We start from the raw sequence: 15,176 nt of genomic DNA, 5'->3' as shown, positions 1-15,176 counted from the left end.
ACTGGCACCCGAACGGGCAACGACACGATGCTAGAAAACAACGCAAGGTCGATGACTATCGGGCAGAGCGCCAATCGAGTTTGGCAGCTGTTAGAAGAATCCACCGAGTTTTTCCTTCGTATTTTCGCCCGTGTGTCTCTACCGAATGATGGAATTTAGATTAGTAGTTCTTCGCGGAGGATAGGAGGATAGGAGGATAGGACGAGGATATTATTGTTCTTCGATGTAACGATACGGTCTAAACGACGACAAAAAGGTTTACGATGTACGGTTTGCAACTGATCGATTCTCTAATATCGCTAATACGATAACGATACGATATTTTCTAATAATCTATAGGATTCAGCAAGAATAATTAAAACTTCGGATCGGTGTGCGCGACTTAATCCGTCCGAGAAGGGAGGAGACAGTGACGATCGTAAGAAACGTAAATGTATAAGAAACGCGTGCGTGGAAACTGAGAATCGGCAAATTGCCAGGACTGTGATCGAACGTGGATGCACGTCTCTTGTCGGCACAATCGTATTACCGTCTGAAACTTGATTAATAGTCCGTCGCGGCATACTACCGATAACGTCGAGAAAAGGATGGCATAGTTAACATCATGGTCACGTACGTACCTGTTTGCATAGCAAAATAATACCGTGTTACCGCAAACTACTTGCGCGCGGCGGAGCTTGCTACGCGAATTCCCGTTACGCTTTTTCATTTTCTTCCTTCGCCTTGCTGCCTGCCAGCTTGTCCAACCGGCTGTTTGTTTCCATCTTCGTCCTCGTTTCCGTTTCTTTTCCTCTTCCTATTAGGAACTACGAGTCAGGAAATTTGTTCCACTTTGAGGAGTATATCAACACGCGTCGCCGAACAAGCGGAGAATAGCGCAGAAATCCGAACCGATTCTAATAACTGAAAGCGATTTGTCTTACCGCGCTGAGAACGATTCTACGTTGATTCGAACAGCTTAAGGGACGTTAAAATGCTAGCGTAGATAAGTTGATCGATCAGAGGCGATGAATAATCCTGGAGCGTAAAAAAGGAACGTTGTTTGCAGAGCGAAGGATGGAGCGATTTTAATATGAAATCCTTCTTCGCGCGAATTAAAGGAAAGCTGGTTTGCCGACGCGCGGTTTAAAAAAGAATTGGGTCGGTCGTTTTATCCTTATCTCTGTATAAATAGATTATAAATACTTTCGCATTATGGGACCGTAGCTGTGTACGTATATCGTTAGAAGATTAAAATATCGATGAACGTTTAATAAATTCCAGCAAATCGGATTATCAAGAACGTTTATTCGCACTCCAAACTGCGTTATTCGTCGCGTATACGCCACGCGAAATTTATTGCCAGTGCGGTTAACGTATTTTTCTGGAAGTAAAATATTTTTGCGCGTTCCTAAAAGCTCGTTCTTCGATGGTACGGAGATAGAGGCAGGACTCGACGAAGGTTAATAAGAGCGCATTTAGTTGGAGTTCCTTGGCTATATAGAATTTGTCGGTGCTTGTCCGCCACCGTTTCGGCGAATACGACGTCGTAGTTCTCGCAATACAGCTTTTCCGCTTTCGCTTTATTCCTTCGGAGGGAAATAAGCGATCGATCGGTATCTTTTGTCGGGACAAAAGTTTTGCGAATCGGAGAAGAAGCTGACTCCATAAAATGGTATAAACGTTGGATTCGTTCGAAACTCGTCGAACCGAAGAAATTGGTATAGCGGTAATCTCGTCCAAACTACCGATTCCACGATCGTTTGATCGATCGAGGATTAAAAGAGAACAGGAAATCGAAACACTTCCAATAAGATCGATGCACTTTGTACCGCAGAAATTTCGATTATTCCGATCATAGAGATCGAATAGAACGAAGTTATTACGTAATAAATCACGAGCTTCGGATCCTGGCAAGTTTTTGTTTTTTTTTTTTTTTTAAATTGATCTAACGTCCGTTTCCGCAACGTTCAAACTTTCCAAGAACGTTGCCGTGGATTTATCGAGTATTAAATTTTGCGTCGAGTCGAGAATTCCGCGATAAATTGGCCGGTTCGCGGCGATCTTGTTTGGTATCCCTAAAGTGGCCTAAAGGACGAGACAAGCCGGTTAGACCAGATGAGAATTTCTTAAAAAGCGTTCCAGTTTCCGCACGATATTTATTGCGATATAAAGCACGCGAGTTTCGGGGCGAAATCGAGCAGCAACTTTAGTCTGGAACCGAGTATGTGCTTCTTACGCTGCTGCAACTTTCGCCCTCGCCCCGACCAGTTCGCCTTTCCTTTTTCTTCTCCTCGGGTTATTCTCTTTCGCTAAGACTTTGCTCTTGGCCAGAAGCGTCGTAGTGCTTCGGCCTCGACGCGTTTCCCAACCGATTTTATATCGTCTATCGCGAAAATTTTTCTCGACAAAAGGAACATACCACTTTTCGACGAGATCTTGATTTACGTTAAAATTACGAAACTTTGGATAGAGTCGTTTTCGTCCGTGTACCGCGTATTTCGTTCGGAAAGCTTCGGATTACCTTGCATTTCGCTAGTTTGATAATACTCTTAAATCGACTGTACGATTTACTCCGTTCAAAGTATGTACAACGGTTAGAAACTTGGTTAAGCTACCCGGGCGGCGAGGACGACAGACTTTTGCGAAACTCGGATTGATAGATTTATAAGTACACTTGGAGACGAAGAAAATACATCGATTCGGATGATTTTTACTTTGACCGAAAATATTCGTTTTCGAACGACTTACGCCTATCCGTTTATCTTGAAACGACGTTTGTTACGTAGTGATAAAATTTGGAAATTTTCGTTCGTCCAAGATAACCGTTCGACGAAGATACGCAAAGATTACGAGAAAGATAACGAAATAACGATTGTTTTAGCCCGCGCGCGATCGTTCAGCCAACGGTGAAAAGAAAAAAAAGACTGTCGTCGATCGGCTGTACCGAAGCGTTCTTTGCGTTATATTAATTTTAAAATTCTTGCGAAATCCCGATCCCTCCTTCCGGTTCTTGCATAAAAAATGATATTTAAAAACGCGCTTCTTCGTCGATTAGGCAAGAATTTCAAACATCAGCGAGAAAAATACTTCGCTTAACTTAATCTAACGTAATCTACGCGGTCCGATAGAAAGCGACCAGGGAGACGATGCTGGCGGAATACAAAGTCAATTTCGTTGACGTTGACCGTGGCAGAATGTTAAGTTAAAATTACGAACAAGATTACGACGCGAGTTGGTTGCCGCGCACCTTCAGCCTTTATCTCGCAGGCGATTTTCTTCTTCGAAATTTCTATTTCGCTTCCACGCGTAGAAATCTTTCGTGCCATGTTTCGTTTTCAAGAAACCCGATTATACGAGTACGACATGCAGTTTACGCTCTTAATTTCAAACATTTTTCTTCTAAACGGTAGATTTACGTACGACGGATCTAGGATGTGAGAAAATTCGACTGTTACTTTTTACGCGTGTATACGTAATTTTGAACGGGTTTCTCGAAATCTGCCACGATTTTCACGTAATAACGAGACTATGAACGCTTTCATCAAGTCGATGTTGGTTGTAGCCTCTTTTTATTTTACATAAAAGCGATTATATCGAGACGAATTTAGCAAATTTAACGAATTCAACGATGTAAGAAGAAAATAACGTCACAATTATAAATTTGCGAGCCTGACAGAGGGAATGGAGGGTTGAAATTAGAGAGAAATTGCCCGAATATACGCAAGATGTCGGATATACAGGAAAATTCGCATAGCGCATTTACTCGAGGGGAAAAAGAAACGACAGAGAGGAAAGTTCTACGTTTGGTAAGCTCCAACTTCGCGTAAGGCCTTAGTTTTATCAAGTTAGGTGCATCGCTGCGCACAGAAAATGCAATTGCATCTCTCTTTTAAAATGGGATTATACAATTCTCATCTTGTTAAGCCGCTGAACTTTTTCTTTCGTTCTTCTGCCCTGTCCCGAATTGTGAAAAAAATCTGTGAAAAAGACATAGATACGTATACGTATATGTATATCGCGATGCGCTACGTTTAAATTGTTAATTGGAAATATATTACGAATCGATGATTTACCCACCTTGTACTTGTTGTTGAGCTTTGTTGTTGCAACAAGAAAGGAGCTTACCTATCGCACTCGCATGCGTAACGAATCCTGTAAAATCACAAAGTTTCGATTTTGTTTCGATTGACACGGAATAAAATTGACGTATTGCGTGTATCGGGAAATAATTGAGAGGGAAAACGCCTCGTAAGAGACGGTTATTCAAAGAGCAGCGCGTATCGGATGGCATGGTTTCTATTTCGTACATTGTTCGATCGATTCGATAAATTTTCGTGCTATCGAGGCAAAACTGTTTTGATATATTCTCGTTATTAAATTCTAACATTTTCATGTCGGAGTTACAAATTGACTGAAATTTTTGAAGCGAATGCAGAGCGATATCGTGTCAGCCAGTCGAGCTGTAATTCTGTCAAATACGTCGCGCTAATGTATGCAATTGCTTTTCGGTGTTGAATTCGATTCATATAGCCATTTATTTCGTTATTTTACATATTTACCATCGTGGCGAGGGAAATATTTAGCGTAACGTTTCGTACACCATCGGATCTTATATATTTTCAACGTAACAGGTGAAAGAGAAAGAAATAATCTGTTTTAATACTTGTGAAACATCTTGCAAGCGCGTTTAGGTGATTCGTTCGCTTTGTGTATAAAAAGTTTTCTCCTTGTACTTGACACTGTACAAGAGACGATATAATACTCTAACTTGATGTGACATTCTATCTTCTGTCTGTTATAAATCACGCTTTAAATACCCTTCGAGCATCGATTAGTAGCACCCTACCTTCTACCAAAGTTGGAATTTAAAGCAACGACGTATACGGCAAGAATTTACGTAGACCTGTAGGTTATCCGATGGGAATCGAATAAAAGTGTACGGAATAATTTCACTGTTGGACCTGGTTCTTTCGTTCAAAAAATATTCGTGCTTCTTACTTGCATTCAAAGACTATATCCATAAAAAACGTTAAGAAAAAAGCTTTTCTTTTAGCCGCGTTTTACGTAATACTTTTCGCAATCGTTTCTATCGTAACGGAGAATAGCCGTATCTTATTCCTCTCTTTCTTCCCTTTATTCCGATATTCGCGTGCACTTTTTTTTTATGTTATTAGCGACTATGCTATATCAGCGGCATACGATTATCTTATTCTACGCGTAATACACGACCTACTTTTAATTAAACGATGGCTGTTGTTGCCTCGTATTAGACATTGTAACGTACTCGATGCGTGTTCGACATTGCCATTATATACGTATCGTGTTCCACCAGCATATTTCGGACATTTTGCCGCGATATGCCTGGCAAAGGCTCGAATATCCAACATATTCTAGATACGTAATTGGATTTCTTCGGCTGACAAGAAACGCGAACGAATCAAACGTTGACGTAATTTATTTTGACGCCGATTAAAATGATTTTTTCGGCAAAAGTACGTACCTTTGACGGTAACGTTATCGTCGGCGATATAACAGCAAGTCTGAATTTTTCCACGTTGTATTTCTTGATTCGGTCGTGGATTTCGCAAACCTTCTGAAATAGTGAAAATAACAAAGAAAATGTATGTTTTAGCCTTTTAAGCGCCAACTAATTTTACAGGTACGGGAGTCTTTCGCTTTCTTCGACGCCTCGATGCGTCCGTCGCGACGGAACGAAAAACGAAGAAAAAAGATCGAAGTATCTTCCTTTATTCTTTCGAGAATTACTGCTCTTTTTACTTTTACCGAATCTTTTAACGCTAGTACGCTTCTGGTAGCAACGAAAATTCGTTGGCTCGTTTTTTGAATAAACTTCAAAGCTCGTAGTACGGCACAAGCTTCGGTAGCGAAAACCGCGAAAAGATCGGTCGGCTTTGAACGATAATTGCGAATCTCGTCGGTCGATAAGCGATCGTTTATAGGTACGCGATGCGCATTTATGCAAATTTATATTTTTACGAACACGACCGAAGAAGCGAAATATAAATGGGAAGTTTCGTTTTCTAAATGTTACAACGAGTATTTTACGTATCGTGTCTATTCGCTGGATTTTCCCTTTTGCACGCTTAAATTCGATATCGAGATTTGAGAAGAACGTGAAACAACAGGGTTCTGGAGATGCTACGTATATCTATACACAACTTCTTAGCTTCTTTTAGCTTCTTTTAAAGATCATTTGCATAAGAAATTTATACTTTTCATAGTAGAAACGCAAACACCCTTCTCGTGGTATCTAATGGAATGCAAATCGATTTGCAAGTGTCGTAACTATCCTTTTAGTGTAAATAGTTTAAAATACTTTCCTGCTGCTTATATCCGCCATCGTGGACCATCTGTAAATGTTCCACTGCTCGTAAATACTCTATTTTCTTCTCACCTTCGGCGGTAGCAGGTTGGTTCTGTTTAATATCGCGGTTCTTAGATCGGTGCAATAAATTCTGTTTGCTATCCTAACTTTTGTGTCCTATTATCGTATACTATTTATAGACGTTAGCGACCTTAAATCAAAGCGTAGAAATGTTGAAACAAACGATAAGCAATTTTACGTGGTATTACGGCTTTCTATACTTTTATTAGGACGTATATTGGAACGAGATTAGCCGTGTAATTCTTCAAACATAATATAGCCACTTTATTTGATTATTTTCGAAAAGGTGATTGCAAGTTGCGAGAGACGGCTATATCGACAAGTTACTCCGTAAGCAATTAAGTTAAATCGGTTCTTTAATATCGTACGAGAAAGTTTCTTGGGGCCCCTTAATGGCGATTCTTTAATATCCTAAGCTGAAAATGTACAAGATGTGCGAGAGTAATACGTGTTTGATATCATTAAATTCGACGAACAAAATAAAACAGTTTTCTGCATTTTTCAAAAACTAACGCTTTCGACGATATTGATTTCGATATTGGACGAATTTCATTCAAATTTATTTGCGCGTGTAATTTCGTAAATTCCATCGATAGTTAAGAAAACTTGTTCGAACGTCATCCAAATGATTCAAAACGGTTCAAACAATCGTGAACGATACTCGCGCGATCTCTGTAACGCACCGAATATCTACTTTCAAGATTCAGGAAGAAAATTTATATTCCGTAGGTTGTATCGTATTATCGATTGATTATTATCGTCGCTTTAATTCCCTCGCCGGTGCGCTTCTCTCTCTCCCTCTCTCCCTCTCTTTAATAAGCACTCTCTGTTGTTACTTGGACAGTCTGCGACACAGAGAGCGTGCTATCGAGGAAAAAGTGGACGGTAGAAAAATTCGCTTCTCGTTTACTACAATTTCGCTGCTTTTACCAAGGTCTTATTAACCGATATCGTTTACTTACTAATAGCTATGGCTTTGAAACAAGACCAGTAAAGTTATAACAGCTACTGTACGCTACAGCCTTTGATTCTGTTTCAGTTTCAGTTTCGAATAACTCTGTGAAATCGTTACTTTTACATTCTCTATGCTTCTATCTACGATAGAATTACGAAAGTGCAGCTAATAAGTAAATACGGTTAACGATTATAAAATTACTACGAGTATTTGTAGGCTTTACGTCGATTTAATCGAACGCTTTTACGTTTACGAAAGAATTTAATAATATGCCATTTAGTACGAATTATTGCAATCGCTTCTTTATGATGCGTGTATTCGTTAAAAAACATATCGTTTAACGCGCCTTCCTCGATCTTTTTTTTAAAAACAAGAAATTCAAAAGTTGCAGAATTTTTTTTTTAATTTTATAATTTTGCAGCCACGTCGGTAACCAATTTCCAGTGATTTATTTACAAGAGAACGAATATCCGAGCGTTTATGGTACTGTACACTATATAATGCGATTTACGGTGTATCGTAGCAGGTGAAAGAGGAAGTTATTAACAAGTAAAACGAAAGATGTGTTACGAAGCTCGTAAAAAATACGTCTGACAATATTCAAAGAAATTGGTTTATACGACAAGGATGGTATTGCGTAACGCGAGATAAATTTTGTGTCTTTTTGTCGCAGGTTACAAGTTCTCGTCGAAAGTGCACAAAGTATGGAGAAGAGACAGCGTTAATGTCGTCGGTATTAAATTCGAGAGGGTGAGTAAAATATTATTCAAATAACGCTTTGCCCCGCTAGCGAGAAAAAATCGTCTACTCTATACATATGTATGTATTTAAAAAAGGTTTTTAAATACAGGATGGAACGGTAATCGTAGTACGAGCTGGCAAAAGATAAGTCGAAAATATACGATAACATTTTTTTTTCAAACGACGCCGCGTTCCCGAGGAAATCGAGTTTGAAAATTTATCAGGTACTCTTTACGTCGGCTAAGTACCGACTGATCGTAAATGAACGATCGGCAAAAGCATATGTATAAATATAGCGATTATACGTACAAACGTGATCATTTTTTTATTATGAAAATGAATCTTCAGTTTTTTCTTATCGATATGACAACAGGAATAAATCAATACACATATATATGTACATATACGTGCATAATTTAAATAACATTATCATATTTTCATCGAAATACATTACAATTACGTACATTTTTTATATGACTGCCCTAAACTGTTCCTCGATGATATCTTTTTCAAGACGCGGCAAATCGATAAATTACCGATTTAGTTGCTAATATTTCAAAGTGCTTACCTCTGTACTTTGCTATACACGAAGAATTCTTTCGTTTAAGCGAACAACTTTGTACTCGTCTGTCTCCTTTAGCCCATATATTTGCTCGTTCTTCTTCTTTAGCTTCTACGTTGTTCTTCCGTTTTAAAGAGTATTTACTCGTATTATTCCGATTTCTCTACGAATCACAGATTCCTGTTTTTTTCATCTCCTCGTTTTACTGTTTTTATTTATTTTTTTTTTTTCGCGCTATAATGCACGTGCATTGAACGGAGTGCTTTCGAACGTTTACGATGTATTACTTAATTTTATCCTTCGTTTCTCGTACTAAATTCTCAAATTACTTGGCTGAATTTCGTTTGTTCGATTCTCACAGAAACTCTTTCGATAATTTTCTCAATTTATTTCTGTATACACGTAATATCGACATATCAACTGCGACATCGAGAAACGTTAAATTCGTACGACTTGTTGGGCAGAAATCTTTTGATTCAATTTACAAAAAATAGGTAGATTTTTTAAATTGGATAAAGTTCCCCCCCCCCAAAAAAAATAAATAAATAAAAGGGAATTAAATTAAACGTAATCGAGTTTTATATATACGCCACAAACTTTCATCGAGTTGCTTTTCAATAAATTTACTAACAAAAAATTACGTTAAAAAATCGATAATACAAAATTATACCTTCGTCGATAGCAGCCACGTGTAATAAATTTGACAAATTTCGTTAATTCGATGGAATTCCTTGAAACACGTAAATCTTACAGACACGCTGCGATTTATTCGTTGATTTACATATGTGACTAGTTGCAGCCATGTACTAAATTCCGTACTTTCCGAAACTGCCGACAATCAGCGTATGTATTCGCGAACACAAGCTGATCTAATTGAAGTGTTTGCACCGGTTCACGTAGACGTGTTTTGCCAACCAAATATCGTCACATTCCAACGGCTTCAAAATTTTGCGCTTGTTCATCGTTCGATTTTTCAGGAAATTCATTTAAAAGCAAGTGAAAATTCGTTTGTTAATTCGATTGATATTTCACATACGTGTAAGAAGAACAACTAACGACCGGAAGAACATGTACAATTTTTAGCAATTAATCTGCGTGTGTCGCGAAATATTTTGTATCCCCGAGCCTCGTTGATGTTTAAACGGATAGCATTTATTCGACGTAAGAATATACCGATTAAATTGATATTTGGTTACGATCGATGAACACAGTAACGTAGAAAAATTTCCATTGACAAGGAAAAAACAAATTTCTCGACTAATTTCGCTCTTCGAGCTCTCAAAGCATTTTCATTGTATTATAAACTTGCCATCTCCCGGTTATTAATCTCGTCAAAACCTGACTTAACTACTTTTAATAAAGAAAAAAAAAAAAACGATCGAGAATACCATCTTGCTAAATTAAATAAATTAATAAATATCCTCTATCGTAATTCAAATCATACGTCGTACGTAAACTTTTACATACGAAATACACGCACGTACGATATGTACGTTCCATGCATAATACAGACAAAAATAAAATTTACATGTATCGCGCATTTTGATAAGCCGATATTAAACGTTCAATTTGCATTCCGTGTTAAATTAATCCGAATAATGCACAAGGTATGCTATCGATAATTATTCTGAATTTATCCGTATAAAGTTAAATTGGAAATACGGAGTACACCTTCATGACTCACAGGTAAAATGTTAACGAATGAAAAAATATGAACTATCGCGTAATAAAAATTCATACGTTAAATTTGAAATGCAGCAATATCGATTTATCGGTAAATTAACAAATAAGTATGCAACGTTGAATTTATCCCCTTCTTTTTTCCTTTTTTCTTTTTATTCTACGTTTTAATTCACTCGTACCTTTTAGAATTATTAATGGCCACTTTACGCTATCGGTGTAGGATTAAGGGTTTATCTTTGTTTTGCGAAATTATGAGAAAAACAATACGGCGTAACGAAGTTAAAATAATTTTGATATCACGTTGCACTCTCTCTGTTCGTTCAGATCGAGTCGGTAATTTATGTCGATGCGTGCCAACTTTTTGCGATAACTTTGCTAAATAAGTTAAATGTTGCCACGCGTGGTAATTTTTTTCGTTCTCTCGTAATATCATAAAGTTAAGAGACTCGTTTCTTTTTTTTCTTTTTTTTGAACGACATAAACTAAGCTAAACTTAATTTTGTTTCCAAAATGCTGCTATTAAAAAAAAAAAAACAATAATATCTGGATATTCTTGTATAAACATAATTCTGTTGTTTTCGATTTATTACATTTTTACAGAGTCGCAGAGTTTAAATGGAGATTACGTGCGAAATATAAACTGTCAAAAACATTCGATAAAACAATATTATTTCGATGATATTATCGCGTTATACGGTACTTCTCTCTCGCTATCAATATTTCAAGATCTTTTGTAAAATTCAAATAAAAAGTGGAATATGAGTAAAATTTTTTTATTCGTAAGATATTAATGCGATATTACGCAATGTTAATTATAGAGTCGTTTATATAGTTCTGAGAATTTTATCGTTAATTCTAATAACTAAATACAACGAAGCTTAAAAATGTTGTGTAACCGTCGAACGAACGTTTACTCAAATTATATTTTTAAAATTATAATTTATACACGCATATTTATACACGCACATACAATGGACAAAAAGTAATAATAAAACGTTAGTAAATAGCAAATAATTTGCGAAATTATCACGTCTAAAAGGATGACTCGAAACGCTAGAAAAATTTACGTACTTTTGAAACGAAGATACAACGAACCGCTATTTCATTTTTTTGTCTTCGTAAAACAACGCGTGCAAACGTGGTTAGCGTAAGTATATGTGCATAAACTAACATTAAACAAAGAAGCGAATTTTCCGCCAAAGGTAGAAACAGACGAACGCGTAATAAGCTTCTAAATTATTTAATGGAATTAATAAAACGAGCGAGTATCGCGTTAGAATGTGTTTCAAATATATATAAATCTAATAGCTACGAATGGCAAATTAAGTGGAAAATGGAACATTTTCTCAAAATATTTGATTACGTTGCAATTTCAGTGTCCATTCTCCATTCCCTCGATTACCTCGCCTAATTCATCGTGCTCTAAATTACTGGAAAACCATTTTGTACCGCTCGTTTCGTTTCGTGTCGCTTTGTACAAGTACTCGGTAAAATGCCGCTATAAAACGAAGGAACGCAAACAACGTTTCGTCAGCCGAAAAGGAGAATAGAAAGGACGATATAACGGAATCTAGTTCGTTATACATATGTAAAACGTTTACCCGCCTTCTATTCATCCATCAAAGAGGCTCTTCGGCCTTTACGTTGCCACTATAACGCCCTATAACGTTATACGGAAGACTAATTGAGCTGGTTAAACTTCTCTCCTGTACAAAAGAGATTCGTAAAAACGTAATTGGTTAACGAAGTATGTAACTCGTTTTGCAGCTAAAACATTACTTAAACGCTTCCGTTTTCGCGTCCAAAGTTTTTTGCGAACGACCGACCAGTTAAAACGAAGAACAGCTCGACCTTTGAACCTATTTAAAGATAATTTCAGAACGGAGAAATCTTTCGAAAGATAAAAATCATGTAAATCACGACGTAACCGTTTCGTACGTATTATTTACTCGTGCTCCTCGAAAACGAACGTTTCATCCGATAGAAACGATGCACGATATCCGTAAAAGAGTCTCGGGTCTGTATGTGCGAAATTCTGATCGCTGTGTACAATATCAAATAGTATTACACGATGCGAATCAACTGGAAACACGCGTGCAAGTATACGTAGGAGGCGTGGTAATATTCTCGCGACACGTAGAATACGTAGAAAATGAGATTTTTATATTTGTAGTCATGGTGCGATATTCTTTCGACGATTATCCATTGAGAGTTTCGAGCAAACGAGCATCGAGTACTTTCTGCGATAGTATTTAGCACCGTCTGTCGCGTTATCCACCGCCACCCAATCTGCTCTCCGATATTGTCCAAAGCATCTTGTCGCGTATGTTTCGTATGACGCGTAGCGTTCAACTTCCAATACGATATATGAAAATAAGAAAACATAAACGTTTCCTTCGAGCCTTCCAGCCCTTGTCTCGCTAGCTGGCGGCGAATTCTCAGAAGTAAGACGCGAGGCGTTCGACTTATAATACCGTATATTCTTCTTCTACAAACTTCTTGCTCCGACACAGATTTCTTGTTTCTTTTTTAATTATACGCGGTTACGTATTTCGAAGGAGCTATACGACACGGAGAAAACGGAGAACAATTAGAGCGCAGATCGAGTTTCCTAATACTCGCACACGAGTGTGGTACTGTGGTCGAATTGACACGCGCCAAAGCGGTTTATCAGGCGGGCAAAAGCGGTTTATCAGACGGACAAAACGTCGCTGTCTAAATTGACGATCCGTCGCGTATATTACGCGCGTATTTCTGGAAATCAAACTGCCATTGACGTACAGTTGACAACGAGTTATTGAAATTGAAAAAACGAGCGAAATATCTTTCTCGTGGTCGCGGAAAAACGTATTTCGCGATACGAAGAAATACCTTTGTCAGAATTCGGTTTCTATTTATATCGCGGTATCGCTTTGGCCGTGGCAGCGTATCGGCCAAATCGTTGGAACTTTGTACGTACATCCGCTGTAAAAGATAGAAGATTTCCATAGAGTGGAAAGAATCGAGTGGATTAATTTTTCTTGTAAATGAAATCTCTTCGTGTTCTACGAGTTGTTAAAAAGATTATGGATTACTCGCGAACAACGCACACACGTGATATCGATCTCAGGACTTCCTGCTTGGGCGTGGCTCCAGCAATCCTGAACAAAAGGATAATATTCATCACCTTCTCCTATCGAAACACCGGCGATACACGTTTTATCATCGGTCGCAGTTCGATTTGAGCGAAATTATATTTTATCACGCTGTTCTTTCCTCCGCGATATTTCACCCCGTTCGAACGTTCCATATGATCCTTTAAAAGCCTAATTTCGCCACTCGTCCGTGTAGCGTTATTTCCTTTTTTAACTTTATACGCTATACCTAATAACGAGAACGCTTGTGTTTTACTTAAACAGAATCTTTTTCAATTTTGCTTACACTACGTAATAACGTGTAACTTGAGCAACTGAAACTTGAATCGAAACTAGAACGAATAAATACGACGAATATTACAAGGAAATATAACGGTTCTACGGTTCGAACGTTATGTTACGTGCGATTTAAAAAGTCGATCGATTCGTTACGTGAGCATTAAAATTATAATACGTAATTAAAAATCGAGGATTTGACTCAAAATATCATTTTCTAGCTCTTGAAGCAAAAAAGAAAAAAAAATGAAAAAACGTATACTGTATTTTATTTAACTTTTGACAACGCTCTTCGCGCCGCTTTCCCTATTCGAATTTGCTTTTTGCAGGAAAAATTTGTAGCGTAGTCGGCGGTAACTCTATGCCCATTTAGTTCCCAACTTTTTATTATTCGCAACATTGCCATTCACCGCGAAACTTCGCGACAGCAAAGGCAGATAAAATTAACCGTTATGCGCATAGTCCGTGTCTATTATGTAATATATCAAATGCGAAACAGAGTGCAGCGGTATGAATTTCAAATTCTCCTTGCGTATTTCATATTATATCTTCATTTCTGGCAAAGTCCCGATACTTTCGACGATGCGATGGAAATGGTGGAAATTTCAGAAAAAATGACTAATAATTGCACGACCACGTGCTGTAGCTGTGTCGTAAGTTGTTGCTGTAAAACGTTGCTAACCTGTAACGACACATGCTAACGATGTTCTAACGATAGACGTACGTATATATCTTGACATCGCGTAAAACACGCCTTAGGATCTGCAATTGGTTACGCGTCTGATAAATTCGTCGATAACTTCGTTATACGATCCGACGATGTGATCGATCTTCGTGGAAATCTATGGTACAGTCGTACAATCCAGAACGCCATTACGCTAACTCGGAGATCGTTGTACGTATTTCGATGTTATGGATTTTTAACGGAATTAATAGCATTAATAGAGTAGCAGGTCACATCGTAACAATTAGGTAACGGTATAACGAAGGCTTGCGAGTTTTATATTTAAACGGTTGTATAACCGGGTACCGATGCAAGTATCAAATATAATATCCGAATATAAATTTAAACGCGCTTATGTAGAAAAAGATATTTCAAGGTACGTCGATTCGTTAACTACGATAGATCGGCCCTTTAGACGCAAATTTTTCCAATTTTCCGTTTTCTCGATTAACGGATTATTACTGAGAATTACGTAATAGATAATCTTTGTTAAATTTATCTAACCAATATGCTCATACATGTAATACATATTAAACAACGTTGTATAACACCGACGATCATTTGAATATTTTTAACAATGCCAGCTAATTTCTGCCAGTTGTTATTTTCCTTTTACCTTTGGTAAAATCGATGCAGCTTCGGCCGTGTAACTAATTATCCTTTAAAATAGTGGAAATAGCCTGAAAATATCCAGGGACAGCTATTAAACCGTC

The 15,176-nt window shown here is 37.7% G+C and overlaps 1 protein-coding gene across 5 annotated transcripts in view; it reads left to right on the top strand.

Annotated features, from left to right (window-relative positions):
- The window catches only part of LOC100744997 (1-phosphatidylinositol 4,5-bisphosphate phosphodiesterase epsilon-1), a 128,171-nt gene that overhangs the window by 58,409 nt on the left and 54,586 nt on the right, over positions 1–15,176 (top strand). For all 5 annotated transcript variants that reach the window (XM_012394014.3, XM_024372367.2, XM_012394013.3 and 2 more), the window contains one exon: positions 8,017–8,093. The gene's annotated coding sequence lies outside the window, so the exon portion shown is untranslated. The remainder of the gene's footprint in view (positions 1–8,016; positions 8,094–15,176) is intronic.

The sequence above is a fragment of the Bombus impatiens genome, unplaced genomic scaffold (assembly GCF_000188095.3).
Source record: "Bombus impatiens unplaced genomic scaffold, BIMP_2.2 scf_0064, whole genome shotgun sequence".
NCBI lineage: Eukaryota > Metazoa > Arthropoda > Insecta > Hymenoptera > Apidae > Bombus > Bombus impatiens.
The sequence above is the reverse complement of the archived record's forward strand: the minus strand, read 5'-3'. Positions and strand labels throughout refer to the sequence as shown.